The sequence below is a fragment of the Panthera onca genome, chromosome A1 (assembly GCF_046562875.1).
Source record: "Panthera onca isolate mPanOnc1 chromosome A1, mPanOnc1 haplotype 2, whole genome shotgun sequence".
In the NCBI taxonomy this organism is placed as follows: domain Eukaryota; kingdom Metazoa; phylum Chordata; class Mammalia; order Carnivora; family Felidae; genus Panthera; species Panthera onca.
The window spans coordinates 64,873,884-64,899,735 of NC_138339.1; the positions used below are offsets into that span (position 1 = coordinate 64,873,884).

Sequence of the window (25,852 nt, forward strand, 5' to 3'; positions counted from 1 at the left end):
CTGACGCGAGGCTCCATCTCATGACCATAAGATCAAGACTTGAGCTGAAATCAAGAGTCGGACACATAATTGACTGAGCCACCCAGGCACCCCTGGATCAGATATTTAAACGTGAGACAAAACTCATGAAAGTAATAGAGACCATCATGGGGGGAGAAGATTTATAATTTTGAGTTGAGAAAGCCTTTCTCAGACGGACAGGAGGGTCAATAATGCTAAAGAAAAGATCAATTGATCTAATCACATTGCAGTTTAAAGCTACTTTATAGCACAAGGCATGGACACAAAGAACAAAATGAGAAAGCATGCCCGCAGCACAGACAAAGCTTGATATTCAAGGAACTCTTATAAGCCCATAAGGAAAGAAAACCACTCTGATACAAAAACAGGCAAAGTTCATGAACAGGCAACACTGGAAAAACAAACAAACAAACAAACAAACCAAAAAACAAAGAGTGTTGGCAGGTTGCTGGCCCCACACACTGCCCCTTCCAAAGGACCTGCCTTCCCTCCGGCCTTTGGAGTCATATGTGCTTATCTGCTGGCCTGAGACCCATCGGATCCTCTCTCTTGAAGATCTGAATGAAGAGATGACTTATATAGCTGTGGTCTGGTGGTAGGAAGATGAGCTGAATGGTCACCTTAGGGCAAGGCCTAAGTCGCTTCCACATAGCTAAAGCCTCAAGTCAGACATTCTGGTGAGGAAGAGGGTCAAGTGACAAATCGGGAGCAACTAAATGTCCATTAATAGGAGATTGGCTAAAAAAAAAAAAAAAAAAAAAAAAGTATAGTTGATCCATATAATGGAGTATCTTTTAGGAATTTAAAAGAGTCAGGTAGGGGCGCCTGGGTGGCTTGGTCGGTTGAGTGTCTGACTTCGGCTCAGGTCATGATCTCACAGTCCGTGAGTTCGAGCCCCGCGTCGGGCTCTGTGCTGACAGCTCAGAGCCTGGAGCCTGTTTCAGATTCTGTGTCTCCCTCTCTCTCTGCCCCTCCCCTGTTCATGCTCTGTCTCTCTCTGTCTCAAAAATAAATAAACGTTAAAAAAAAAAATTAAAAAAAAAAGAGTCAGGTAAAACTTTATATATAGGAAACAATGCAGAAAATCACTGGGTTTTTATTTTATAAAAAAACATAGTTTTTTATTTATGTTTATGGTGTGTGTGTGTGTGTGTGTGTGCGTGTGTGTGTAAGATTCAAGGTGGCTGGGTTTGAATGTTTGAACCCTGGCTCTGACATTATCAGCCATATGGCTTTGAGCAAAATTACTTAATCCCAATTTTTCTCATTTCTAAAGTGGGAAATAACCATATCATCTTCAAATGGTTGTTTTAATGAAGACTAAAGCATGTATTGTCTTCGAACAATGTGAGGAACATATTAAGTGCTCAGCAACTGGAGGCTTGCACCATCTTCATCCACTGACCAAGAAAACCAGAAAGATATGCATCAAATAGTTACTTGCCAATACTCTGAGAGAACCAACTGGGGTGGAGTTCACACTATGACATGTGACTTTGTACACATCTACAGTAACTCACATTCTCAGAACAGCTATATTTTATCTTGAAACCTACAAGGAAGCTACGAGGGAGCTTCCTTCTCTAAGTGGAGGAGCTGATCAATAAAGAAGGAGATGAAAGTGGAACAGATGGGTGGAGAGAAGTGGTATCCTTTCCCGGGTCCCCGGAGAGCGAGCAGTGAAGGGAGTGGCCGCAGAGAGCTTTGGCAGGTGGTATTCCATTTTTCGTAAGGCAAGGTGTGATCTGTTTATGATCTTACCAAAAAAACACCCTCTTCCATTTTTTTAAATAAATAAATACCTAAAATATATTTTTACGGATAGATAAAAGTCTGGAATGAGACAGGGATCAAATTATTCATCAGCTTATCTCTGGAGGAATAAGATTTCAGGAAACTTGCTTAACCCGTATGGTTTGCATTTTTACAACCAGCTTTGTTACGTTTAGAATCGGTAAAAAATAAAGTATTTCCCTTTAGAAAAAGAAAAAGAAAAAGAATATACAGTTGAAACGTCAAAGAACTTAATAAGAAATTTTGTCATTTGTGGCAGATGCTGCTTCGTGGCCAACCTGGCACTTCCGTTCCCAGCCGTCCCCTTTGCCTGCCTCCCGCTCTGGAGGCTGGGGCCAGGTTGTCGCTTTGCAAGCCTCCCTTGCAGCTAGGGGTGGCCACGTGGTAGACTTGGGCAAATGAGATATAAGTGGAACCCTGCTGAGGGGAACAGATCTCACCCGCTTCCTACCGCCATTTTTCCTGCCCCTTCTTGGGATGCGTTATGAAAGTGAGGGTGCACCAGGATAAGAAGGCTCTTATGAGGGGCATGTGACCCAGCCTGGGAATTTAAGGTTGAACTTGCAGAGAAAGTAATATCTAAGTGTGACATGGGACCAGATAGGAAAATGTCCCAGCAGAGGAAAATTGGGTCACCGTACTCTCAAAGGGCAGCAGATTAGGGATGGGGTCATATTTTTTGCGTGTTTCTGTATTTCCTCTTCGAATCAGGATGTGTTCAGCTATAAATCATAGAAACCCCGACTTAAGAGGGAGAGGGGCTTATTATCTCACAGGTGAAAAAGTGGGTCCAAAAGCCTTATAATTTTGGGTTTTGAGTCCATTGCTTTGCAGTTCTCATAGTTTTTCCCTCAGGGTCACAACAGGGCTGCGGGAGCTGCAGGATCAAAGGACGGAAGTAGCAGAACAAAGCAGGAGGAGGTGTGCTTCCTGCGTCTCCTATTATAGGAGGAAAATTTTTCATCCCCCTCCAAAAGCCTTCCCTTCTCATTGGGCATGCTGGGTCACATGACAATCTCCATTTGTAATGGAGGCCGGGACAGCACGGTGGAAGTCGCTGTTGTAGACAACAGCAGAGCCCTCCGCACCCGCCCCCAACCCCCAGACGAGGGACAAGCTGCCCAAGTCGTCTTTGGCTGGGTCCCAGGCTCACCTTCTGATCCTCACATCCAAACTCCTTGCCTCCTGGAACGCGGATTAATAACCCAGTCAGGCATCCAGGGGGTTAGCCCAGCTTGATTCCAAGCCCTGGCTTTTTCTTCATTCTGGGCCCTGTTCTCTTACTGGAGTGCCAGTTCGGGGCTGCCTGTACAGGCCAACACATCCTGTAGCTGCTCTTAGGAAATCCTTGCATTATGGCTAATAGTACATAGTAATATTCTATGTCCTAGTCAGGGTTCTCCAGAGAAACAGAAGTAATAGAATGTGGACATGGAAAGATTTATTTTAAGGGATGCCTGGGTGGTTCAGTCGGTTAAGCATCCCACTCTTAATTTCGGCTCAGGTCAAGATCTCACAGTTTGTGGGTTCCAGCCCTGCATTAGGCTCTGAGCTGACAGGGCGGAGCCTGCTTGGGATTCTCTCTCTTCCTCTCTCTCTCTCTCTCTCTCTCTCTACCCCTCCTCTGCTCGTGAGTGCAAGCACTCTCTCTCTCCAAATAAGTAATAAACTTAGAAAGAGAGAGGGAGATTTATTTTAAGGAATTGGCTCATGACATTATGGAGGATGATAAGTCCAAAATGCATAAGGTGGGCTGGCAGGCTGGAGACTCAGGCTGAACACATCATTTCCAACTCTGGATTCCCACAGAACCTTCTATTTTGTGAGTGGAGTGCACCAGGAGAGCCAACTTGTTGAAAGATGGGGCTTTGGAACCAGTCGACTGAATTCCCCAGCTAGCCGTGGGACCTTGGAGAAAAACTCTAACTTTCTGAGCTTCAGTTTCTTCATCTATAAGGAGGAGCTGGTGGGGGATAATAAATGTATCTCCCTCGTAGGGCTATGGGTGAGAATTATTTGAGATGATTTATGCAAAAAAATCCAGCACAGTATACAGAAGATGGTATATATCCAACAAATTGTGTTCCTTCCTATCTTGTAAGCCAGAACTGGGACATCTATAAGCTTAGAGACCTTGGGGAAATTGGCAAATCTGGGCTCTTTGGGGTACCCCAGTCTCAGCCCTGAGACTTTTCCAAAGCTTCTCTCAAGACTCAGAGCACATGATGGCCAGGAAACTGCATCCCACACTTCCACTTACAGTCTCAGGTGCCCTACTGCAAACCCAGAGCCACCCGAGAGCCCAGGACAGAGACAAGAAATAACCGATGAAAAAAACCAATGGGTTTCGCTGGAATTTTCCGCAGACCACTTTAGTAAATGTTATCACTATGCCATGTCATTCCTTATCTTAATTGTTGCATTTTTTTTTTTCAATTTTAAGCTGTCAGACTCGGCAGAGATTACTCATTCAAAGAAGGCACGTTTTGTTGTTTTTTTTTTCTTCTATTTTGGTCAAATAGTGGTTTGGGTTTCCTCAGAATAAGAAGCTTCTTCCGTTTCCTTTGAAAGATGGCTTTTATTAAGTATTCAGAGCAAGGAGAAAATTTAGGCTATCAGATCCCAAGCCCTCTTACAAGGTGGGGAGCCTCTTAGTAATAATGACAACTTCCTACATGATCAAAGCTTTTAGTAGTTTCCAAAGGTTTTTCAGATCTGTTACAGAACTGGAAACTTTTAGAGCTGGAAGGGGGTGCAAATGTCATCCCAGACTGTGGGGTGACTGACCATGAAATGACTCCAGCAATAACTCTAGTACTAACTTGCTTTGTAGTGTACAAAGGGTATCACCTCCCTGTTAAAATCCTTCCTTGGCTGCATTTAATTTAGGATGAAATCTATATACCTCCCCCCCCAAAGCCTTGCACCAACACAATCTCCAACCATTTCCCCCTCTCCCTCATGCACTCAGCCATGATAAACTTCTCTGTACCTTGGGGCATTTGTACTTACGACTCTTACTACATGGGACGTTGCTCCCCCTTATCATACACCTGGGTTAGCTTAACCGTCATGTGCAAAGAAAATCCTTCTCCAACCATCATTAACAAAGCACTGCCTCCAGGCCCTCTCTATTACATTGCCCTGCTTTGCTTTTCTCGTGGCAATTACATTTGGCTGAAATTATCTGGCTTACTCATTGCCTTTTTCCTCCTCACGTTTCAGATCCTTGCTTATCTTGTTCCTTGCTGTATTCCATAGTCAACCCCGGGCCTGAAATACAGTAGGTCCAGTCAATATGTGTTGATGAATGAATGAATGAATGAATGAATGAATGAATGAATTTAATATCCATTTCTCTTCTCATCTGAGCCTCATCTAAACCCTTTGAGGAAGACATTGCTGTTAGGCTTATGTGATGGTCAAGGAAATGAGCTCAGAGACCTGATTCCTCCCAAGGCCCCTTATCTGATTCATTGCATTGTAACAGACCACCCCAAAATTTATTGACTTAAAACAATAGAGATGCATCATTTGCCTCAGTTCTGTGTGTGGGCTGTGAGGCTCTTCTGGTGGTCTTCCTTGTGCTCAGCCATGTGGCTGTGAGAGCTGGGACAGCTGGCCATCTCTCTGCACGTGACCCTTCACCCCAGATATCTTTGCGGCCTGGCAGTCTCAGAGCACTGTTCCAAGACAGTGCCAGCTGAAGCACCAAGGCTTCTTAAGGTCTAGCCTCAGAAGTCGCATAGCATCCCTTCCGCTGGCTTCTGTCACAAGGCAAGCCCAGACTAGGGGAAGGCACACAGGTTCCACCTCTTGGTGGGAGGTGCTGCCATTTTGCAAAGGGGTTTGGGCCAAATTGCTGTGGCCCTCTTTGACCTTCTATCGCAGCTAATAATTAGTAAGTGCTGTGAAAAGCTGAAACCAGCTTGACTGAACCGACTTAGTAAAGAACGCCCACGATTATCCCGCAACATCACGTGACTCCAGAACTCCAAATGGCCTACAACAAATTTATCTCTCAATTACCCTACATGTCCCCTGCGGGCTGGGGCCGGTTCTGGGACTTCACTCCGGGACCCAATGTGATGAAGCCTGAAACATTGCCTGATTGGAGCCGGTCTCAAGACAGAAGAGTGACATGGCAGACGCTGGCTGTCACAGACCCTCCTGCATAGAAGTGACACAGATCACCTTCACCAACACATCAGTAGCCAAACAGGTCACAGACATATCATCCTCCCTCTGGGAGAGGCACCGACTATGAGTGCACAGTAACCTCACCCACACAGAGCCAATTTTCCTTTTTGGATCTTTAAAAAAAATTCTTTACAGAGCCCAAATCTGTCTCATGCTATTTCCACCATAGCGCCACGTGCTGGAGTCTCATCTGCTCCCTCAGAGAACCCTTCATAGAGGGGGGGGGGGAGAGAGAGAGAGAGAGAGAGAGAGAGAGAGATTGCTGGAGGCTTCTCTCTTCCAGGATACACACCCCGGCCTTTCCAGCCCCCCTCCCGATTACCTGCCACAGCTTCCCATTGCTCACAAGATCAAGTCCAAAGTCCCATCACTGAGGTGTCCTCAAAGCTCCCCACCCCCCCACCTCCCCCCCCACCCCCCACCCCCCACCCCCCACATCTGATTCCTGCTGGCTGGCTCACCCTGAATGCCCCAGGCTGTTTGATGCCCTAAACCTGTCTCCATGCTGTTCCCTCCAGCTGTGCCCTCCCTCCTTCTCCACTTCTATCTCAAGACCATCTTTTTTTCCCTTGGCAGGGTCAAGAGACTTTCCTTTTTCCTAAACCTTTTCGTTATAGTATTCATTCATTCACCTATTCAACCAACATTTATTGCGCATTTATGACTACGTATCAGCTACTGTTAACAGGCTCTGGGGAGACATAGGGAACAATACAAACAAGGTTCCTGCTCTTTCACCGGTGACATCCTGGGAAAGCAGACAATAAGCATTAAAACAAAAATTTTTTTTGAAGATACTGAGAAGTGTTTTCATCATAATAAAACAGGATGATGTGAAAAACGCTGTGGTAAGGAGGTGACTGCTTTAGGTAAGATGAGCAGGCCTTGTGGCCTCTCTGACATTCGAGCAGCCAGGAAGACGTGGGGGAAGAGCCTTCTTAGTAAAAGGAACAGTCAGTGCAAACGGTCTGTGGTATGGTCCAGCATGGCCTGTTCCAGGCACAAGGAGGAAGCTGCCATAGCTGAGGCACATGGAGTGAGGCAGAGGGTGGAGAGGCATCAGGTCAGAGAAGTGGGCCAGATCATGTTGGTAGTGGTAGGGAGCTTGGATTCTATTCTAACTACAACAGGCAGTCACGGGAGGGTTTTAAGCAAGGGAGTACAGGGGCAAAAGGTGATTTGCACCTTTTTTTAGAGATGACCTATGCTGCTTTGTGAATTGTAGGTGAGCAAGTGTGGAGTCCCCCAGACAGGCTTGGAGGCTCTTGCTGTCATTCCACGATACTGGTGACTTGGATGCATGGCCTACAACCTCCTCCCGCAGAAGCTGTGACCTCAGAGCTGCAGAGGTCTGTGGCCTTAGTCAGTATCCCAACACAGAAGCACAGGGTGAGGCCCATAGTGACAGAATGGCTTGGTGTGCTGTCAGTCATCATCAGCATGGCTCTGAAACGTATGGTCAACTGAGCCAGGATCCTTTTGCTCTCCTTGGCCTATCTTCTGCACAAACTCCCTTGCTCATATCAGGTTCCTTGAGCAACCACGGGCAGCCCATCTGACCACCTGCTTCTCGTACCCTGGGCTGACTATGCAGGTCTGGCCAACACCCTTGGCCATCCTGCCCCCCTCCGCCACCAGCGGGGAGCTCCCTCCACCCAGAGCTGCGTGGTTAGCACAGCAGCCTTGACATCTTGATATTTAAGAGAGATTTTTCTCATCTGAACCTCCATTTTCCATACCCCAAATTCCCTTTTCCCAAGACCCTCCCTCCTCTCTACCTCTTCCCTTTCTCCATCCCTTCCTTCAACTAGAACAAATCCACTCTGGGGTTTTCTGAAGTTCCTCTGATCCCGGAATTATCCAGCCTCTCCCCTTGAAACGAGACCCTTCTCTCTCATGTAGCCTGATTCCAGGTGCCGCTGGGCACCCCTGCGGAAGGCTGCCACCTGACCCCTGGGCCACAGCCCGGGAGTTCCCTTCCATTTGGATCACCGCACAGCTGGACACCGGCTCCCAGCCCGGGCTGTCGGGGCGGTGGGTGGAAGTGAGGTGGGAAAATGAGAGGATGGAGGGTAGTGTGACCGAAAGAAAGGGGAAGGGGGAAGCGTCGGAGCCAGAGAGAGAAGGGAGGAAGGTCTAGGAGAAAGTGGGGGAGCGTGGGGGCCTGGGAGTGTGGGGAGCCAGCAAAGCGAAGGGAGAGTGTGCTGGGCACGGAGGCGGGAGGAGAGAGGGAGAGGAAGAGGGGAGCAGCAGAGACCGGGAGAGGGGAGGGAGGGAGGGCGGGAGCAGCTGAGCGCGAGGAGGAGCGAGTTGGGGGCGGAGACGAGGAAGTGGGCGCGAGCGGCGGGGCGCAGGCCGGGCGCCCGCTCCATCCCTGCCCCGAGCGGAGCCGGCGCGGGCGCAGGACCGCGGCGAGCCCGGAGCCGAAGCCGGAGCCCCACGGCGCAGCAGCTCAAGGTAACGCGGCCGCCGCCTCCCCGCGGGGCCTCGGCTCCGGGTGGGGTCCCCGCCGCCGTCTCGACCCTGACCCCGGGTTTGAGCTCCCGGCCCCGGGGCTCGCTGATTGCGCCTGACCTTGGGCGATTTCCTCCGCCTCGGAGCCTCAGTTTCCTTCTCCGTGACCCGCCGAGGTCGTGCGCGCGCCAAGGGGGCGTTGCAAGGACGGGACGCAGCCCGGGTTCGGGTTCGCAGCAGTGCTCAGGGCGCGGGGTGGGGTGTATCGCCCCAGCTGCCCGGGTGGGGGTGGATTTGGAAAGTCCACTTGCACCGAAACAGCCTCTGTCCTGCCCCCAGGCTCTGAGCGGCGGCATTTTCTAGGGGCGATTTGTCTGCGGGAGCGTGGAGTCACATTCTGCTGAGGGAAAGCCAGTGGAGGGCTGGGGGCGGGCCGGAAGGGGGGCTCTGAGTTCCTCAGGGAGCCCAGGCATCTGGCCTTCGTCCTCCTGGGCTGCTGCCCTATGCCCAGTAGCGAGGACGGAGCTGACCTCGCCTGGCCCGATTTGCCTCCAGGATATGCTGGGCAAGTGTCCTTAACCAGGAATCCCAGTTCGCTGACTTAAGTGAAAGTGCCGTTGACCTTGACCATGTGAACCTCAGTTTCCCACCCCGTGAAGAGGGGTATACCACTGCCCCCTTTGAGAAGGCTATGAGGATAAGAAAGTGGGGCAGGAAAGTACCTGCAGGTTGTGGTGTCCCCCAGTGGCAGCTGTCATACCCTAACTTCCATGGCCAGATTCCTGGTTCTGGTTGCCTCCTGGGAACTCATCTGTCCTGGCCAGGCTCCTTCTGCTCTCCTTTGCCAGAGGTGGCCAGTGGTCTGGCTGGGCATGAAGCGGGGTCCTGGGAACTGGGATAGGGAGCAGGAGTCCCTTCCAGTCTAGACATGCATCCTGATCGTCTTCTAAGACATGAAAACTGTGAGGTGACAGTTTCTGTCCTGACAGACTCCTGGGGGAATCTCTTGGAGCCTCAGTATCTTATTTGTAATGGGAAGTTATAAATTCATACTTACTAATGAGTTCCCTGTCGCTGGAGGTTATGAAAGGCAATTAGATAGATTACATTTATTGACATCTTTGACCCTGAGATACGACAAGAATTGAATGGAACGAGAAATAACATTTCTCCTGCCCTTGCCCTGTGCAGGCCTGTACTTGGTGCATTGTATACACAATGTTGGCTGTAGTCTACACAAGGATCCTGGGAAGCTGGTGTCATTAAACCCCCAAATTCCAGACAAGGAAACCAAGTCTCACAAGGGTGAATGGTTGCCACATGGTCACACTGGTAGGATGTGCCTGTGCTGGGATTGGCCCTAGATCTGCCTGACTCCAGAGTACTTGTGATGGTACCACAGTGGCTCCCCAAAAGATGACCGTGGAAGGTGTCCAGCATGGGGCCTGGCACCTGGTGGGGGCCAAGTCAGCGCTGGTTTCTTGTTCCATGTGTAAGAGGAGGGAGCTGCTATATCATCACTGGGGAAAGTGAGTCTGAGTCTAGCACTGGGGTTGGGGTATCTTTGCCTAGTGATTTCTCTAGGGGTTATTTCTCTGGAAGGAAAGCTGGTCATTAATCAACATCACATAGGAAGCAGATATCAAGCCGGCTCACCCCAGCCAGCCAGCTTCATTTCCTCTGCCACCTAGTCCCACTTAACCTCATCTCTGGTAACCTCGGCCCAGGCTACCTCTCCTAGCTTCACGGACACTTTTTGTTCTCCGTACTCTGCTGACGACTAACTAAACTCTCCCTCCCAGCTGATGGGTCCCACGGGAAAACAAGGCCAGCTGTGGTCCATCTCCACCAACGCCCAGAGAAGGGGAAACAGGATTAAGTCCCAATCCCAAGGATTTAGCTCAGCTTTGGGGAGGAAATCCCTGATAATGGGGAAATGGGCACCCAGCTATGGGAAAGTGGGTGTCTCAGCAGGCTAGAGAGGTTCCTTTACTAAAAATGTTTTTTGCAAATAAATGTTTATTCATTTTTGAGAGAGAGAGAGGAGGGGGGAGAGAATGTGAGGGGGGGAGGGGCAGAGAGAGAGAGAGAGAGAGAGAGAGAGACAGAGGATCCAAAGCCGGCTCTGTGCTGATAGCAGTGGGGCTCGAACTCATGAACAGTGAGATCATGACCTGAGCTGAAGTTGGACACTCAACAGACTAAGCCACCCAGGCATCCCTTTGCCAAAAATGTTTTAAAAGAAGGGAGGCCACCAAATGAAATGATGGGAATGTGAACAAAGGCTCTTTCAAATGCAAAGATGGTCATCAACTATCCGAGAATGCCTAAATGTCAAATAGGGGATCAATTAAGCAAATTATGGAACAGCCATGTGGCTACTAAAAATGGAGGGTTTTTAATGAATGGGGACATGCCTATGCATATGCATATATAGGGCATGGTCACAAATTAGTGGCAAGCACTTAGAAAAAAGACTGGAAGGAAACAGACCAAAGAGTGTTAATAATGTTTGCCAGTGGGTGGTGGGATTATAGATTTGTTCCCTGACTATAATTTCTGAACTTCCCACATTTTATGTAATACGCTCATTAGCGGACATAGAACCCTCTGGCTTCTAGGGACGGTATAACCCACCTGCTCCCACCTCCTCCTGGCCAACACCCATGGCAGGACTGGCACATGGACACTTATCGGTGACAAGGCCACCTCTCTGTTGAGGCCTGGAAGGCCCCTTGGAAAAAAGAAAGAATACTTCATTGTTATTACCAATAATATCTGATATTGGTTGTGTTCTTACTATGTGTTCATGGTAACCCTACAAGGTAGGTACTATCAATATCCCCGTGTTACAGAGAAGAATGATCTGTAACCAAGAGTTAGATAATTGAGTCCCTGGCCCAGCACCCCACAGCATTCAAACCCAGGCCATCTGGATCCAGAGCCTACACCCCTAAGCAGAGTCAGGAGGGGTGGGCAGATTCAGTTAGCTCACGTGTGAGCACTAGTCACAGAAAACCTGGGGGAGGCCGTGCATGTCCCTACTTGACGGCTGAGGAAAGGGCTGAGTAGTGACCCCCACAGGGCCAGGTTCTGTATTAGATGCTGGGGACCCAAAGGTATATAAGGTGCCATCACTACACAGCTGTGGGGAAGACTAGTGTGTATACAGTGTGCCAGGGCTTCGATGGGATTTGTTTAAGAAACCATGGAACGTCAGAGAACGAAGGGTGAAGCCTCCCCAGAAGAAATGATATTGGAAATGATTCCGGAAGGGTAAGCAAGCATTCACCAGGTGGGCAAAAGAGGTTAGAGGCGTGATTCTCAGTCAGGGTCAGTTTAGTCTCTTAGGACTGGGGACTGGATATTGATTGTCACAACTGGGGCGGAAGGCTGTGCTCACATCCTAGTGAGGAAGGGCAGGGGTGCTGCTAAACATCCCAGGATGCACAGGACAGCCTCCAGAACAAAGAATTATCCTGTTCAAAATGTCAACCGTGCAGAGTTAAGAAACCCTGGAGCTGAAGAGAAGGGCGTTCCTGAACAGTGATCGGCCTGTGTGAGGCACCCACAGATAGTCCCTAAGTGCCTCCTGTGTGCTGGGGACGTTGAGGCTGTGACTGCACTATCGGCCGCCTGGCCCTCTTGCTGCCCCTCTGCCGCCATCAGCAACTGGAGTGCTCTTTGATAAAATTAAAGCATCGTACAGACATAATTGTCATGCCATAAAATTCGCCTACTTAAAGCCTACAAGCCAGTGGCTTCTAGTATATTGTGCGACCGTCACCACGATCTAATTCCAGAACATTCTCATCACCCCGAAAGAAACTTTGTACCCGTTAACTGTCCTTCCCCGTTCAATCCTCACTCCCACCCAAGGCTAGACAACCACCAGTCTCTCTTCTGTGTCTATAGAAGTGCCCATTCTAGGCATTTCGTATCAGTGGCATCATATAATATGTGATAATATGGAATAACCTGTGGCCTTTTGTGACTGGCTTAGTTCACGTAGCATGTTTTCACAGTTCATGCGTGTTGTGACACGTATCAGTACGTCATGCCTTTATACGGCCAAAATAATATTCCATTCATGGATACACCATGTTTCGTTTACCCATTCATCAGTTGATGGGCATTTGGGTTGGTTCCACTGTTTTGGCCATTATGAACGATACGGCTGTGAACATCTGTGTACAGATTTTGAGGACATATATTTTCATTTCCTCTGGGGATATACCCAAGGATAGAATTACTAAGTCATATAGTAATACTATGTGTCACCTTTTGAGGAACTACTAGAGTGCTTTTTCCAAAGCAGCCGAACCTTTTATGTTCCCGTCAGCACTGTATGAGGGTTCCAGTGTCTTCTCATCCTCACCAACCCTTATTACCCAATTTTTGGGTTCTGTGGGCATGACAGGCTATCGTTACGGTTTTGATTTGCATTCCCCGGCTGGCTGATGAATTTGAACCTCTTTTCAGGTGCCCGTTGGCCACTTGTACGTCTCGTTCGCCGAACAGTCCGCTCAGATCAGAGTCAAAACTTCGTTGTGTCACCCCCTGACTTAGACCAAAAGGCACGCCCTACCAAGGCCTACAGGGCCCTGCATGATCGGGCCCTGTGTGTTGCTTTGACTGCATCTCTGCTCACTCCCTGTGCTCTGACCACACTGGCCCTCAGGGAGACAAGCTGGTCCCCGCTAGAGTCTCCTGCATGGGCTGTTTTCCTCTGCCAGATCACCATGTACCTAGGAGCTCTGGGGTGAGCCTCAGGGGGGGGCCTTCCTTGTCCTCTCAATTTCAAGGCCCTCCTGCCTTCCCTAGCACATTTCAAGGTTTCCTTCGATCTATTTCTTTTTTTCTTTTCTCTTTTCTTTTCTTTTCTTTTCTTTTCTTTTCTTTTCTTTTCTTTCCTTTCCTTTTCTTTTCTTCTTTCTTTCTTTCTTTCTTTCATTCTTTCCTATCTGATAAGATCTGGAAGAACTGGGCTCCAGGCACCACTATACCTTTCATCACGGTGTGACCCAGGGCAAGCCACTGTCCCTCTCTGGGCCCCCCGCTACCCCATCTAAAACCAGGCAGGGGCACACTAGTGATCTCACAGATCCTTTCTGACTCTGTCCTTCTTTGATGCCAGCTTCCGTGGGACAGCGCTGCCAGGAGGGTGCGGGCCTGGCGCCGTGGCAGTGAGAGAAAGGTGGCTGGAGCCAAGTTGGTCACAGATTGGAGCAGGCAGCATGGCTGATTACCGCCAGCCCCATGGGGACGGTCTCCAGGAGCATGTGGCAGCCTTGACCTGGTGCCCAGCCTCCAGGAACAGCAGGAAGAATTGTCAACAGCCCCAGCCAGGACTGGACGCCTTGGCCACTTTCAGCTCAGCGATCACCCACCTTTCCGGCCAAGAATAATGGTCTAGCCTCCAAACCTACAGCCCTGGGGGAATCAGGGCAGGATTCCCAGAGCTGGGTGCAGAGGTCAATGGCAAGGCAGCAGGTAGACAAAGAGGATTGCAGGTGGAGAAAGAGGTGTGAAGAGACACTGAGCCACGAAACCTCCAGGTGTCCTCAGGGCACGCAGGACAATTAATTAGGTTTTGCCCGAGGCGCAAGGGGCAGTGGAAGGAGGTAACAGAGGAGTCAACAGGGCAGGATCCCACAATGTCAAATTGGGGAGTTTGGACTCTGTGCTGTAGGCCGGGGAGCAACGCAAGGATTTTAGGCCGAGGACTGAGGTGACCAGGTTGTGTTTTCCAAAACACAGTGCGGAGGCGGGTGGGGCTGAGAGAGAGCCGAGACCTGGAACATAGTCAGGATGCCCCTGCTCTTGTCCAGGTGAGCTGGGATCAAGGGTGGAACAGTGCAGCCAGAGAGAAGGGAACAGATTCAAAAGCTGTTTGGAAAGTGAAGGCATATGCAGGGGGGTGGGGGGTGGGGGGTGGGGGCGGGTTTGAAGGAGAAATAGGAGTCTAAATAATGAACGATGCAAGAACAGTGGATGCCAGCCTTTTGGGGTTCTGGCTATAAGAGAGAAGGCACAAGGAGCTGACGTTTGAGTGTGGCACTGTCCAGATGGCTGAGGGATGGAGGACAGAGGCAGCTGCTGGAGGGGGTGATCCAGACTCAGGGATCGGGATGTGCAAAGGCACTGAGGTGCAAGAATATGGAGAGTTAAAGGGAGGGTGAGACTCTCCGGCTGGCTGGTGCACAGAGGGCGTGATGGCAGGAAGGGAAGGGAAACTGAGCCCTCTAATCAAGAGTCCCTCTCTGGGACTCCTTACCACACTCACGGGACAGAGGTGGTGAAAGTCAGCCTGACTTTCAACCACAAGGAAGGCAAGCTCCCGGAGCAATTGGCCAGTGAGTTTATGTTGATCTGGATCAAAATTCTCAAAGTAATAATGAAAGAGGGTGGGTGGTTAGAAATGGAAGTAAATCCTCAGGGCAGACCCAGCTTTCTGAGAACACCGGGAATATGCTGAGCTCATAGCCAGCAGTTGGTGGAGGTCTTTGACAGGGAATCAGAAGAAGATGTCAGAGAAAAAAAAAAAAAGTTGAAAAGTTTAGATATTTTATTTTAAAGCCAGAAGACTTCATTTAAAATCCAGATTTCCAGCTTCTCTTGAAAAACGTGGCAATCTGGTGGCACTGACCCATCGTAACCACAGAGGCCACCCCTCTGGCCGGGGCATGCATCCTCTCTCTGGGTTACCATGCCCACACCCCCACAGTCCCACAGTGGGTATAGACAATTCACACACAGCCTGCCTGGCCCAGGGCACCCTCGGGCCTGGGAGGCAGGGCAATCTTCCTAGTTTTCCCCTGCTCTGCGTTCCCTAAAGTGGTCCTGGGAGCATTATTTGTAGGGTGGGCTCCATGGGAAAAATAAGTCAAGTCCACCATTAAGACCTTGTACTTCCAGCACAAATTCCTTTTTTTTTTTTTTTTAATGTTTATTTTTGAGAGAGAGAGAGAGAGAGAGAGACAGAGGGACAGAGTGTGAGCAGGGGAGGGGCAGAGAGAGGGAGACACAGAATCAGAAGCAGGCTCTAGGCTCTGAGCTGTCAGCCCAGAGCCTGACGCAGGGCTGGAACCCACCAACCGCGAGATCATGACCTGAACTGAAGTCAGACGCTTAACCAATTGAGCCACCCAGGCGCCCCACAAATTCCTTTTTTTAAGTAGCAACTTGAACAAATGTCCACAGAGCCCATTTGGAAAAATACTTACTGCCTTTGCTAAAGATTTCTTAGACGATTATGGGCTTTTTTTCTTTTCACCTTTTGATTAGAGAAAACATCCGTGTGGTTAGAAGTACAATAGGGGCGCCTGGGTGGCGCAGTCGGTTAAGCGTCCGACTTCAGCCAGGTCACGATCTCGCGGTCCGTGAGTTCGAGCCCCGCGTCAGGCTCTGGGCTGACAGCTCGGAGCCTGGAGCCTCTTTCCGGTTCTGTGTCTCCTTCTCTTTCTGCCCCTCCCCCGTTCATGCTCTGTCTCTCTCTGTCCCAAAAATAAATAAAAAAACGTTGAAAAAAAAAAATTAAAAAAAAAAAAAAAAAAAGAAGAAGTACAATATACAAGGGAGCCTCCCTCCACCCTGACCCCCATTCGCCCAGTCCCCTGCCCAAAAGAGGAGGTCACTTTTGTTAGTTCATGGTGATGTATCCTTTCAAATTCGCTTTGGGCAAAAACATATACACTTTACATGTATACGTATGTGCATATTTTTGACATGGGAGGAGCATGTCATACACACTTCTGCACCTTTGTGTTGTTATTTTAGTCACCGTAGAATTAATTCCCAATGTAGAAAAGTTTGGTAAAGAGATCTGGAAGAAGACAGTAATAAGTCATTGTCACCATCAAAGAAAACCACTCTTACTGTGCAGCCTGCCCTTCTAGACATAAGTTTTAGTTGTTTTTCTCCCCTGTAGGTTGATAGGGCAGGAGTTCTGAGTTCCAGTCATCTTCTATATACACTTTCAATCCTGCTATTTTATTACTTAAATATAAACAGGTCCCCTTATTATTTCGTAATTTGCAAAACGTGATAGTAAGTGCTATCAGAATTCCATTATGACATAATTTGCTCAGCCAGTCTTCTAGTTTTAAACACCTGCAAGTCGTTTCCAGTATTCAGCTGTGGTAAATAATACAGTTGGTCCTACAGTGTGTGATGTGTTTGGACTGAGCTGAGCGGACGTCTCCGGGAATCCTGGCACCTGGGTCAGATGCCGAAGGGTCATGGGTTGGTTCCCCAGGGCAGGGGGTAGGAGCTGGGGGTGCTGCTAGGGGCACAGCTGAGAAAGGGGACGTGGTGAGGTCGTGGAAGGAGACGGGACAGGGCAGGACAGAGCCCAGTGGAGAGCTGGAGGAAGGCAGGTTCTGCAGCAAGTGTGGTGCTGAGGGCTTGTGAATCCCGTAGGGGATTTGCACCCCCTCGACCCCAACTACTAGGGCTTTCCACGCCTCCGCCCGTTTATTCCTCACAATAGTCAAGTGTGTAGAACCCGTCATCGTTTCCATTGTGCCCGTCGAGGAGGTTGAGGCAGAGAGACACCAAGCCAGTGCTTGCTGTGACCGCGGACAGGAGCAGCAGGGTAGCTGGCTGTCTAGAAGTGCCTTGCTCTTAAGCCCGCAAACCTCTCCGCACCTTTGTGCTGTTGAGATTATCATCCCCGTTTCACAGGAAGGGGACTCGGGGCTCCAGGCCAGGTGGCCTGGCCAGAATTGCCCCACTGATAAGCAGCGGGGCTGGAATTAGGAGGCCCTGCAGCTGCTGTGGGGGACCCGGTGTTTCACTGAGGTTTGCAGGCTGAGAGGACAAGCGTGCTACCAGGGACACGGGTCCATCGGGCCTGGCGGGCTGTCCCGGGCCTACCGTGAGCTGCCCCTGCTCCTGGACTGTCCCCGTGGAGGCCCGTGTGCACTTGCCACTCTCATTTCTTCCCCCGCTCTGGCCGCCTTGGGTGCCTTCTCTCCCCGAAAAGGCAGGCCTCCACGTCCAGTGAGGGAAGAGCAGAGAGTGGCCGGGGGGGGTTGGGAATGACATTTGCTAGGGTGCCACCTCACTTCTAGTGCCAGTCCTTCGTGTCGCATCTCATCTGACCAGCACCACGCCCTGTGGGATCACGCCCCGTGGGATCACGCCCCGTGTACAGATGGGGAAACTGAGCCTCAGAGAAGTTCCCGGCTCCTTTCCCCGACACGGGGTTGGCTTCCCCGGTGGGCAAAGTGCTTCCTCAGGGGCGGGGCCGGCCCTGAGGGTCCCAAAGTGGACCTGGGCGGTCGGTTCCACGGATGCTAGCGCACATCCAGTCCCACAGCGAGAGGATTCCCTTCTCCGTTCACGTCCTCCTCTCGTGTCACGGGGAAAGCGTCAGTTTGGTGCTAATCCGTCTTAAGCACGTCTCCAGGCACGCCAGCCTGCCTTTCCAACAGGGAGAGAGCCTGGCTCTTTGGGCAGCAGCAGCCACACGGAATTTAACACTGATTGTGTTTGCGCCGCCTTGATTTTTAGGGTGACCCGTTGGAGGGAAAAGGATCCTGCTGATTGTTACAGTGATAAAAACCATTCCTTTTGCAATAAATTCAAACACATTAAAGAAAGATAGCAAGTAAAAACAAAAAAAACCAAACAAACCAGGACTGGCATTTTGTGGGCTTGGCAAAAGCCGTGGAGGTGGTGCACGAATGAATGAGGTGTGGGGAACACAGGGGGTGTGGGACAGGGCAAGCTGTTGGGAATGGAAACCTGGGAGGGCTCTTCCCGCCTCTGACCTGCTGTGTGGCCTCCGCCCAGGCATTTGGCCTCTCTGTGTCACATTTGCAAAACGGGGTAATAGAGAACGCCCTGACTGCTTGCTCCACAGAGTTCTGCAGGACCCCAAATGAGTTCATGGGCCAGGGGAGGGGCCATGGAAGGTGGGAGAGGACAGGGAGGATTATAGAAGATAGCCAGTGTGGGTGAACGTTCCTGGCAGATGTTAGCTGTTTGCTGCTTGGGTCCTTAAAGGTGACCCAGCCGGCCACACGACGACGCGTGCCTGCGAGAGCAAGCTGTACCTTGCGGGAAGGGCACAAGCTGCAGTGAGGTCAGGGGGAAGGAAGATCAGAGAGGGAGGGAGGCCCCATGTTGGCGGGTGCAGTTCTGGCACCCAGCTCCCGTGGCCACGGCAGCTGCTGCGGGTGCAGGTGATGACGGGGATGGAGATGAGGACGGTGAGGAGGAGGAGGAGGATGGCAGCAGTGACGGGCAGGGCGGTGGTGGCAGTGATGGCAGCCGCGATGGCGGAAATGATGGTGGTGAGTCCAGTCGGAGGGCCCGAGGGCTGTTGTATCATAAAGAAGCGGAAGCTCAAGAGAACACGAAGCCCCGTCGGGCTGCCTGGGAAAGGGGGCTTAGATTTGTCCCGTGGGGCTTCAGAGCTTTTTAGGAACCTACAAAAATGTCCGCAAACTCACACAGGCACACGCGAGTACCAGACCCAACATACAAAAAGAAAACCACAAAATTGCAAGTAATGAGTGTTTAATTGGCTATCTACAAATGTAACACTATGACAGCTAGTCAATGGCAGCTCGTTATACTAAATAGCTAAGTACACATTCTCTTTTCTATGGAATAGACGTATTTTGCAAAGCACTTATTATTCAGTGGGCTATGCCTCCAAAACAGCGTGTATAGGGCTCTATATGTTTTTAAATGGCTATGACTGGTTGGCAAATTACTGGTAAGATAGTAAGTCCCCCATCATTGGAGGTATGCAAGGTGACTGGGGATGACTACCTTTCAGGGATGCTGAACAAGGGGTTCTTGACCACCAGGTGGCCCCTGAATGTTGTTTCTACCCAGAGCACTCCTGTTTTCTTATTTGGGGAGCTCATGATTGCACCCTTCCCACCCCCTCTACACATACACACATACATAAAGTTGCTGGAAGAAACCTTTGAGATATTCTAATCCCATGTCATCACTTTTTGCGGAGGAAAATTAGGATATAAAACTTGGAGGTAACATAGCAAGTCAGAATTTTACCAGGGACTCAAACTCACGGTCCAAATTCCCAACCCCATGCCCTCTCCACCCCACCCCGGCCCCCTGGGCAGTTTGCCCTGGATGGCAGAGATTTGGGCCCCCTTGCAAACATTGGCAATCCAGGGTCTCACCTCCTTCAGGAGAACCAAGGCAGAGTTTTCATTTAGCCCAGTCCATCCCCTGCCCTGAAAAGGCCTTCCCCAGGCCTTCCCCACACTTGCCAAGCTGCTGCTGGCTGTGGACTTGGGCCAAATCACAAAACACCATAAATCTCAATTTCCTTATCTAGAAAATGGAAATGAAGAATGGAATGCACATAATAGGGTTGTTGCAGAGATTAAATGGGATAAAGTATATAAAGTACTTAGAACATTGGTTGGCACTTTCAAAGTACCCAATAAATGGGATACGATATTGTTATGATGGCTGTTTTCAACGTGCATTTAGTCAATCCGATAAGTATTAATTGAGCCCTCGTTAAGTGCTTGCAGGGAGCAAGACAGAGTAGATCCTAGCCCTCATGGCTCCCGTGTTCCAGTGGGGACAGGGAAATAGTGAACAAGTAGGGAAGCAAGAAAAATGCCGGGAAAAAAAGATGTGCTGTCCGGAAAGCCAAGTGGAGGGGGTATGATAGAGGTGAAGAGAGTTGTTTCTGAGGGTCAAGGAGGGCCCCTGTGCAGAACTGATCTTTGTGGCAACACTGGGACATCCAGGTCAATAGCCCATCACATCGCAGGCAGAGCCCCAAGGGGGAGCGAGCGGCATGTCCAAGGCACTGGAACAAGGTCAGGGTGGCCACGTGCCCACTGAGGCCTTGCGCATAACGTAGGAGACCAAAGAGGTAGGGCGCAGAGCCTACAGGGCCTTATGAGCCAAGGTGAGGGTATCACAGTATAGCATTGGCAAGAGAGGAGGGAGCCAGTCAAGAGCTGTCATGAAAGGCCAGGCAAGAGGGGCAGCTGGGTGGCTCAGTTACGCATCTAACTCTTGATTTTGGCTTGGATCATGATCTCAAGGTTTGTGAGATTGAGCCCCTCATTGGGTATTGCACTGACAGCTCGGAGCCTGCTTAGGATTCTCTCTCTCTCTCTCTCTCTCTGCCCCTCTCCTATGTGCACGCACACTCTCTCTCTCAAAACAAATAAAGAAACTTAAAAGTAAAAGTCCAGGCAAGAGATGATGCTGGCTTGGACTAGCACCAAGATGGTGGCAGGGGCCAAGGAAGCCCCTTAGGGGCCAAGCCACATCCTAGCTACACATATTTCAGAGGGAGATTCCCTGGGCTCCCTGGTAGGCTGGATGTCAAGGATGATGCCTACGCATTTAGCTGAGCACCTAGGTGGATGAAAGGGAAGCAGAAGGTGGAAAGGAGAATTGGGGATCTCCCCCAGCCCCACACTTCCCAATCTTACATGCACTTTGTGCCCACAGTATCCAGAATAGGTGAATCCAAAGAGCCAGAAGGCAGGCTGGGAGTTGGGAGAGACCAGGATAACGGGGGATGGGGAGTTACTGCTGAATGGGTGTGGACTTTCTCTTTGGGGTGATGGACGTGTCCTGTAGCCACAACATTGTCCATGTGCTGAATGCCACCGGATTGGACACTTGGAAATGGTTAGCTTTATGTGATGTGACCTTCACCTTCATTGAAACAAAAAGGAAACGAGAAATAAAGTTTCTCAGACAGACGATAATAACTAAGGGAATTTATTGTCACCAGATGTGGCTCGGGTTCCCACATCAACCCCTGGAAGAGGTCAGGCAAGCTGCATAGGGTGTCTCATTGAGAAGAAAACACCCTCACAAGAACTGGTGAGACACATAGGGAACGAGCTGGACCAGGTACATACCTTGGGTAGGTGTGGAACCTATGGACACTCAGAGACCGTAGAACCAGGGCTGGCTCAAAGCCCGCTGCCCACCTCCTTACCAGCTGTGTGCACTTGACAAGTGACTTAACTGCTCCGAGCCATTTGTCCAACAGGAACGGTAATCATCTTGGCCTCACAGAGATAGGAGAATATCTGTAGGAGCTCAGCACACAGAAGTGATCTGTGTCCCAGCTTCTGGTCCAGGTCACCTTCTTCCTAGGTATGATGCCAGAGTGATAACATTCATCATAATAAAATGTCCACTTTGACCCGCCTCCCTCCGTCCCACTCTGGACTAAGGAGGGGGTGGGGCTCTCCCCAACCTGTGTCAAGCTGCCCCAGATTCCACACAACATTCAGATCCATTCACCTCTCAGCCTATGCATAGGGGCCCCACCGGTGGTGGCAGGGGGGGTGGCCATTCTTGGAACATGACACTTTTTTTATTAAAAATTTTTTCTTGCACATTTATTGATTTTTGAGAGACAGAGTGTGAGTGGGGGAGGGACAGAGAGAGAGGGAGACACAGAATCTGAAGCAGGCTCTAGGCTCCGGGCTGTCAGCCCAGAGCCCGATGCGGGGCTCGAACTCACAAACCATGAGATCATGACCTGAGCCGAAGTCGGACGCTCAACCGACTGAGCCACCCCAGGCCCCCCTGGAGCACAACACTCTTGAGGACAGAAGCAAACACAGTGCCCGGCTTTGGGCCCCTGGAGGCAATGGAAGTTGGGACCAAAACTCAGATGACTGGGAGTCTAGGACCTTTCTCTGTAAGAAGAGTCTCAACCAGAAGTCTTTTCCTGCCTACGGGGCTTTTATGAAACACCCAGCCCACTGCTGTGAAGGAGCTAGAAATCTCCACCACACAAATGAAAGACCAAAGCGAATGTTATCGCGAAGCAGGAAGAATGTTGTGCCGCAAATGCCCAATCACACCATCTCTTTGAAAAGCCCAAGGACCATTCCTTTCTCCACAGGAAAAGCTAAATATACGGTGGCCCAGGATAGGGACTCTAGAGTCCGATGGACCTGGATTCAAATCCACCTAATGGTGTTGAGACTTGGGGCAAGTTCCTGAACTTTTCTGAGCCCTGGTTCCTGCATTTATAAAATGCAGAAAAGCTCTCTTGCTTCAAGATGTGATAAAGAGTAAATGAGGTGATGTATACATCGAGAGCCCTGAGCCTGTCGCGAAGTAAGCATTCTATATGCGGTAACGAGGAAGAAGAGTGTCCTCCTGTCCTCATTGATTGGTGGCTGACTGGGATTGGGAGAGATGTGTTCCACACCTTCTACCGGTTTCCTGGACAATCTTGAGCCTACTGATTGAAGCTTCAGTGGCTCCCTATTGCCTTCAGAACTAAGTCCAAACTCTTCAGCCCTCCAGCCCCGGCTCCACCTTCCCCCTAAGAATCAGCCAGAGAGGTCGGCCGAGGCCAGCTCATACAGGGTGTGGCAGCCGAAGTTATCTTTACGCTCACCACAGGGGAAGCAGCGGAGGGCATGGCATGACCAGTCTGACTCCAGACCTGTGCAGTGATTGTGGGGGAGTGGGGGAGGCTGGTCCCCGAGGGCCGTGAGCTTGGAGTGGAGGACTTCTTACAAAGGGCCCTGCGGACCGAGCGGACCGAGTGCCAGCCCTGGCCTGGAGCCCTGACCAACCAGGGCTCCTCAGCCTGCTCCTCAGCCTGATCTGATCACCCAGCCCCCGTGCCTCTGCGTGCTGTTCCCTCTGCCCAGCGTACTCTGCCCCTTCCCTCCTCCACCTGTCGGACCATGTGGCTGCTAGGTGTTGAAAAGGTGATACCTACCCAAGGTACAAAAGATTCCAAAAGGTCACAAAGGGTGCATGGCGCAAGAAGTCTCACTCCCACGCGGCTCAGCCCCCAGGTCCCCGCGGGAAGCAGCCCACCTTGCCCTTTTGGCAGGTGGCCTTCCTGAGCCAGCCGCGTGTGGATGCATGGGTACACACACACACACATTCCCCCACTCGGCACATGTTTGGAGACCATCCCACGTGGGCCCAGACAGCCTCCTCATCTTTTCGATGGCATCATTGCTCTGTGTCCTGTGCACTTTTACACAATTTCCAGCTTTTGCTAACACGATCAGCACTGTGGGGAGTCACGGGACAAATTCCTAGAAGCACAACTGCTGGGTCAGGAGTCTGAGTGTTCTTAACACTAATGGGGTTTTCCAGGCTTAGTAAAATGTTGCCTTCTGTATATGTGTGCGAGCGTGCACACACACAGCTGTCACCTGCCACCAGCCAGAGTCACACTTCAGTTTTTTGAATTCCTGCAGCTCCTTGTTGCCCCCACTGTGGGGCTTGGCTGTGTCCGAACCGCAGGGGCTGGGACCCGCCGTGTCCGCTGGGTTTGCATTCCCTGCCCCGGCCCCACAGCTTGCCTCAGGCTCCCGAGTGATGGTAAGAAGGAACCCCCAGGGCTCCTAGCGTGTCAGCATTTCTTAAGCGGAGCTGTGCGTTGGCTGGCATCGGTAAGTGGGAAGAAAAGGACCCTGAGAGGACCAAGGTCATTTCCATTCCCGCCGACTGAGCCTGAGTCACGCTTGCTCAGCACCCTGTGTGGGTATGGCCACTCTGGAGCTTGCAAAGGCTTGTCTTCCCTCCTTAAAGAATAAAAAGTTGCCCCGTGACATAACCCCCATTTCTCGGGCCCTTTTGGGACTCTGACAGGGGCAGAGCTCCTGAGGGTCTGTTGCTGGGGCCACTTTCTGATGTACTCAGCAGCAGGTACCTAGGACATTTGAAATGGCCAGTTATAGGGGGAAAGTTCTAAGAAATTATGGCTCATAAAGACAAAGAACTGCCTTTCCAGGACCCAGTGACTTCTATGTCTCCGAACCCACAGTGGTTACTGGGTGTGGTCGGCAGGGCTCAGCTCAGGCCCACCGCCACTGCCACACCCCATCTCCTCGTGTAAACAGCAGGGCAGTGAGCCTCTTCCTGCCTCCAGTCACATCACTACGCTTACACTCCCCCTCTACCCCAGAGGCCTTGCATCGGAGCTTTTGTGGGAGCTGTTCCCTCCATCTGGAACCTGTTTGTCCCCCATTTTCATTGAGTTGGCATCTAAGGTCTCAATTCAAATATCTCCTCCAGCTTTCAGTAACTAACTCCTGGACCCGGGCAGCTCCCCCATTATATAATCTTTTTGGCTCCTTTCTATATATAACTTTTTCCTTTCTATCTCCTCTTTCTATATATAACTCTTAGCAGAACTGTAATTAAATGAGCAATACTACAGTGAATTACTTAATATTTGTCTCCCCCACGGTAACAGAAGCTTCTAGATGTTTCTGTCATGCCCGCTGCTGTATTTAAAAGCCCAGTACAGTGTCTGCCCCTGGAAGGCACTCAGGTGCTCGTGAATGCTATTTCCCGGCTGTGCAGCTTTAGACAATAATACAGATAACATTTGGTGAGAACCTACCATGTGCCAGGCAGTAAGAGTTTTACAGACTCTTACTGTGCATTTTCACACCCACCACGTGAAGGAGGGCATATTATTTTACGAATTTTACAAATGAGGAAACTAAGGCTCAGAGAGGTTGCAGGAAAGTGCCCAGGGTCACAAAGCCTTCCAGGGTCATGACAGCACTGGAATTAGAACCCAGATCTGTCCAAAGTCCCCGCTCTCAGCCCCTGGGACTCTGCTTCATTTCTCTGTGTGTCAACTTTTGCAGAATAAGGGGATCAAATCACCCTTCTTCACAGGATTGCCTACTGGTTCACCCAGAAGGTACCTAGCATACAGGGGTCGTCTGATGAATACCGTTTTCTTTTCCTAGTATAAAATTATTGCCTGGAAAATCAGATTCATCTGTGAGGCCAAGTGAGAAACCCAATCAGACAAGCCTTAACTGATCTCCCCCAAATTGCTGGCAGCTTGCACAATGCCAACTCCCCAGGTGGCTGTGCCTGGAACTCAGGTACGTAAACCTTGAAAGAGGAACTTCATTTTACTTCCCACTGAAAAGAGAAAAGAAAATGCTGGACTCAGTTTGATAAAATTTGAAAGGAGGAGACCTGAGCCTCGAGACTAGTGGCTTTTCTAGATGGCCTCATCCCTCTAGTTAGCAAACAGAATGTACAACCAGTGACATTTCTTCTGTGAGGAACAGTGAGAGGGAAGTTGAGGCATGAAGTAGACTTGGGTTTGCCTCCAGGCTACCTCTGTGCTGGTGGGGTGGCCCTCGGCCGTATTCTTTGTGCTGTGTGGGAGGAATGCAGAGGGAAATGATATTCTGGATCCCACCCACCACAACTCAGTTCCTGGGGAGACACATTGTGATGCTGAATCACCAAGGATCCCCCTAGAAGGAGAGTTTTCCGGGGACACTGAAAACCCAGCATTCTACCCAGTGTGCCCCAGAAAGCACAAGCCTGTGCCAGAGGTGGGTGTAAGTGGGAGGTAGAAGTGAGGGGGCAAAACAAATGCTTCTGGGCTTCT

The 25,852-nt window shown here is 50.4% G+C and overlaps 1 protein-coding gene across 5 annotated transcripts in view; it reads left to right on the plus strand.

Annotated features, from left to right (window-relative positions):
* Positions 1-8,291: 8,291 nt before the first annotated feature.
* HRH2 (histamine receptor H2) overlaps positions 8,292-25,852 on the plus strand; it is a 78,185-nt gene continuing 60,624 nt past the window's right edge. For 2 of the 5 annotated variants that reach the window (XM_060635072.3, XM_060635070.3), the window contains exon 1: positions 8,296-8,472. The gene's annotated coding sequence lies outside the window, so the exon portion shown is untranslated. Of the gene's footprint in view, positions 8,473-25,057; positions 25,332-25,852 lie in introns of those variants that run through there. The other 3 variants (XM_060635068.3, XM_060635071.3, XM_060635069.3) reach the window with 3 other exon arrangements.